The following is a 5611-nucleotide window of genomic DNA, read 5'->3' on the forward strand; positions in this document are numbered from 1 at the left end:
CCCTTTGCCTTATCTTTCATGTTTGTTTTAAACGTATTTTATCTTGCTTTGGTTTGGGCCTCCGTAAGCCACCTTAAATCCTTTTTGCAACAAGGTTATAGATAAAGGAATAAATAAAATTGCTCAGCCGTTTCCCTACTGTTGAATAAGCAATCCTAATTTTTAGCTATTTGAAATTTTGCCAGAAATGAATGTTTCTGACCATAAAGTGCTGTTTCTGTTCAGGCTTTTCTGTAAGCCAAACTCCTAGAAAATACAAGATCAAGAGGATCAAGATCAATACAGGATCAATACAGGATCTTGATCAATACAGGGTCAAGAGAAAGTACATTCAATGAGTATTTATTTATTTATTTATTTGCGAAGAAGATCAGCCCTGAGCTAACATCCGTGCTAATCCTCCTCTTTTTGCTGAGGAAGACCGGCTCTGAGCTAACATCTATTGCCAATCCTCCTCCTTTTTTTTTTCCCCAAAGCCCCAGTAGATAGTTGTATGTCATAGTTGCACATCCTTCTAGTTGCTGTATGTGGCACGCGGCCTCAGCATGCCCGGAGAAGCAGTGTGTCGGTGCGCGCCAGGGATCCGAACCCTGGGCCGCCAGCAGCAGAGCACGCACACTTAACTGCTAAGCCACAGGGCCGGCCCCTCGATGAGTATTTATTGAGGTTTGTAGATGCTGTGGGATATAGAGATGATGGGAGGGGCAAATATCTAACATCTGTTGAGGGTTTACTCCATGCCAGGTACTTGCTAAGCCCTCCACATGGATCCTGCCTTCAAAATGCTCAGACAAAATGCGCATTATTATAAAAGTTAAATAACTATAAATGTCAGGGCCCAGTGAAAGAGTTCCCAGGAATGAGGGCTGTGGGAGCTCAGGGGAAGAACACTGAGAAGAAGGTAGTCAGCTGCCAAGGAGCTGAATATCCTAGGGACACATTTGAGAGCAGAAAGGACTATTTGCAGTTGCTTGTATTTAAATTAATTTTCAATTAATTAAAGTTGTGAATTTACAAACAAATTTTCTTCAGTTTTTAAGTTTAACTTGCGTTAACTTTGATGTTCTATTTAGAAATCTTGTAATTTTTGTATAAAAATAAGAGCAATAACTTGTTCCTTGATTAATGTTCAATTAGCCCATGGGCTTGACATATTAAATTTGCTTTACTCATGCCATTTACAAAGTTAATTAAATTCTCTTAAATATTTAAACTACATTTACAAATTTAATATACTTGCTTTTTTCAAGCACTTTAAATTCCTCACAGGGCAGATTTACAAGTCAAAGAAGAAAAAAGTCTTCTTAAGCATGTAAATAACTCTCATAAACCTAATAATTCAAACTTCTAAATGTGGCAAATCAAGTTATCTTAAAGATTTCAATACTGTTTACAAACATAATCAAATTATCTTATACCTTACAGCTTCAAATCACAAGTCTAAAATAAATTACACAATTTAACTTGAAATCACAAGACTAATCCACCAGATTCTCTAATATGCCAAATTCTCTTAAATATTATAGACACAGTAAAAAGCAAACACACATAGACTATCTCAACCTTCCAAAGTATTTTCCCTAACCCTCACGCAAATGAAGCAACGTTATGGATTTCTTTTTATTTAGTCATTTTTATTTTCCTCCCCAAGGTGGTAAAATAAACAACTTTCTATTCATATTTTTCTTGCCACAATTCTACAATCATCTTGGTTTGCCCCTACAACTAAAGAAAAGTCTGATAATTACCCTTCTAAATGTAAACTTAGAGTTAAACAAAACTGATATATTTATTAATTTATATTATTTATCTATGCAAAGAAACAAAATTAACACGACAGGGTGAATGATGCAAGTAACTCTATACTATATACAAACCTTACACTATCATGTTATCTTTTCTTTAGTATACATTTTTTCTTTTGCTTTTACTTGTATCTTTTTTTGCTTCTACCTACTGTTTTTTGGTTCATCTATAAAATGGGCATGATAATTTCTATCTTAGAGAGCTGTACAGCCAAAATGAGATGTCTGTCATAAGCATAATAACTTACATGTTTGTTTTCTCCTTTCTCCTTTCCTAGTGCCACAACCTTTCCCCAAAACTCAGAATAATTTTGAGAAATCCCAGGGTCTCTTCTTTTTCCAAATGTAAGAGGGGCCGTGACTGGGAGGCAGTTTTGTGACAAGAAAGAAAAATGTCTTTATCAGAGAAGCACTCCTCTCCTTACTCTGATTCCTCACTGTCCACAGTGGGGTTTCGAGATGAATTGCTGTTTTTAAAAATAGAAATAGCGTGTATATTTGTGTCTTTGAGGATATGTTAAGAATTCTAAGAAAAACAAACTTCTGAAGAAGAAAATCTACTTAAATTATTAGATTGATGATTTAAATCAAATTGGTTTAGAGCAATCTAGTTTCTCAAAGAAAAGAAAAATTAGGGCCGGCCCCGTGGCTTAGCGGTTAAGTGTGCGTGCTCCGCTACTGGCAGCTCAGGTTCAGATCCCGGGCGCACACCCACGCACCGCATCTCCGGCCATGCTGAGGCAGCGTCCCACATACAGCAACTAGAAGGATGTGCAACTATGACATACAACTATCTACTGGGGCTTTGGGGGAAAAAAAAAGAAAAGAAAAATTAGCCAATAATTTGTGATAGATTGATTGCATTAACGATCCCAATTCTTCACCTCTACCTACATCCACATCCTCTTCCCTGTGACTTTGTGATTCCTCTCACAAAAGAAGCAGAGTCTGTTTCCCCACCCCTTAAATCTGAACTTGGCCATGCAACTTGCGCTGGCAAATAGAACATTAGCAGGCTTACGGCCAGCAGAAGATTAAATAGTGCTTTCATGTTTGCATTTCCTTTCTTACTTTTCTGCAGTTGCTATAAGAACGTGCCCAGTCCAGCCTGAGAACATGTCTGGCCGGCTGAGGGATGTGAGAGAGACACATGGAGGACAGCCAAGTTGTCCCAATGGAGGCCATTCCAGACCAGTCAGCTCCCAGCTAGACCCGTTGATGAACTAAAGATGCATGAGCAAGCTCAATCTAAATCAGCAGAACTGCTCAGTTGACCATTGGCTGTGAGAAATACTCTGATTATTGTTTTAAACCACTAAGGTTTGGGATTGTTTGTTATGCAGTAATAGCTAACAGATACAGAAATTGGTACCAGAAATGGGTGTGCTACTATAACAAAAACCTAAAATATGTGACATTGACTTTGGGACTGGTTGGCAGGGGAGGCTGGAAGGTAGTGAGGAAAGTGTTAAAGAAGGTGGGGACATGGCCACCGATATTATGCAGTGGCAAAACAATTGGTAAAGCTATCACCTGTGATAGAAAATGTACCTAATGAACTTGCGGACTTGAGCAAGAAATCTGCAGGCAGAATGTTAAAAGTGTCAGCTGGCTCTTACTATTTGTGTTTGATAAAGTTTTATAACAAAGAGATGAGCAGTCAATTTGTAAGCAGAATTTGGAGGAAATGTGAAGGGGGCAGAATTTTCTGGGTTGGAAAATAAAACTATTTCTCATTTCCAGCCTCTTAGGTCAGTAAAAGATTATCAAAGTAAGAAATGACCTCAAAGCTGTGGCTGAAGACTGTTAAGTCCTCTGAAAAAATCATGACAATGCCTAGTAGACCTTCTCAGTTGGACAAAGGGCTTCTAGGAATCTTAAAGGCCTTACCCCCACAGCACCTTGACACAGCCCAGAGACTGAGTCAACAGAGACTTAGCCAACAGAGAAGCATATCTCAAGAGAATTTGGATGTGTCTTTTGGTGCATGAAGTGGAGTCCAATCAGATATATAGAACAACTCCAGAGTCTTTAAGGGTGTTGTACCCCCTAAAGCACTGCTAGTCTTGACCAAAAGGGACTGAGACTATTCAACTTGTACAAAGGCCTCTGGGCTGCCTACTTCCCATGAGGAGGAAGCAAGCTGAGAAAGTTCCTCAGCTACCATCAATGGTTGTTTCTTCAGATGAAGGCAAGGAACATGATGGAAAAGGAAAGATGCCTCAAACTTGGAGGAGCCAAAAGCTATGGAGAACAGTGGCCTGGAGGGCTACTCTGAGGGAGCAGAACCAGGTCTAATCAAGGAATAGTCCCCATCCCCAGGGTAGGGGGACCTGGCTGGATTTGCCCAGCTGATTTCAGAAGTGTTCTGGACCAATGACTGCCACATGCCTACTATTTTTCTTTATTCTTTTTCAAGGGAGTGTCTACTTTGGTTATTCTGTCCCTGACTCACCATTGTATTTTGGGTGTGTGGGGGATAAGCAGCTTGTCTTTTTAGATCATAGGTATTCCATTCAAGAGCCACATCCAGACTTGATGAAGATCACAAGATGCTGGACTTTGAGCCTCTTGTCATGATTGGATGAGTCTTTGGGTATCCTGAAGTGGGAGCAAGCATATTTTGCATGGAGGGAGAACATAAATAATTGTGGCCAGGGGGCAGACCATGGCAGATAGATTGCATCGATGACTCCAATTCTTCGCCCTTCCTTATATCCACACCCTTTGTCCTGTGAATTTGCAATCCCTTTCCTAACAGAAGAGAATCCATCTCCCCACTCTCTTGAAGAATCTGAGCTTGGCCGTGTGACGTGCTTTGGCCATTACGATGATGTTAGCAGACTTGACACAAGTAGAGGTTCGAACAAGTGTCTGTGTGCTTCTGTTTCTTCTCTTGCTCCTCTGTGATCACCATGAGAACATGCTTAAAACATGCCCAGGTTAACCGGCCGCAGGGATGTGAATGACACATGGAGGAAAGCTGAGTTGTCCCACTTGAGGTTATCATAGACAAGCCAGCCCTCAGCCGACCTGACACCTGACCACACACATATGAGTGAACCCAACCAAGAGCAGCCACGCCTGGCCCAGATCAGCAGGATTGCCCAGCTGAACCATTGATTGTGAGGCATAATAAATGGTTGCTGTTTTAAGCTGTTAAGTTTTGGGATAATTTGTTACACAGCAATAACTAACTGATACATGGTGATTGAATATGTACATACATTTTTAAAAGATTGGAAAGGGACTACACTAAATGTTGACAAAAGTGAGTTATGGTGATTTTTAGTTTTTTTCTTTATTTTCCCCAATAAATATGTTTCCCAGTTATAATAAAAAGAAAGTAGAGTAACATAATGGTAAAGATCATAGACTTCAGAAAAACCACAGGCTCTAGAATAAAATAGATTTGGGCTAAAATCCTGGCTCATCACTTACACTCTTAGAGAGTTACTTAGCCCCTCTAAGCCTCAATTTCTTTCTTTTTTTTTTTTTTGTGAGGAAGATCAGCCCTGAGCTAACATCTGCCAATCCTCCTCTTTTTGCTGAGGAAGACAGGCCCTGGGCTAACATCCGTGCCCATCTTCCTCCACTTTATATGGGATGCCGCCACAGCATGGCTTGACAAGTGGTGCATCGGCGCCCACCCGGGATCCAAACCCTGGGCTGCCGCAGCAGAGCATGCGCACTTAACTGCTATGCCACCGGGCCGGCCCCTAAGCATCAATTTCTTTATCTGCTAAATGGGCATACCTCATAAACTTGTGAAAATTAAACAAGATAAAATATGTAAAGGGTACAGT

The sequence above is a fragment of the Ceratotherium simum genome, chromosome 13 (assembly GCF_057802395.1).
Source record: "Ceratotherium simum simum isolate JZ-2026a chromosome 13, ASM5780239v1, whole genome shotgun sequence".
Lineage (NCBI taxonomy): Eukaryota > Metazoa > Chordata > Mammalia > Perissodactyla > Rhinocerotidae > Ceratotherium > Ceratotherium simum.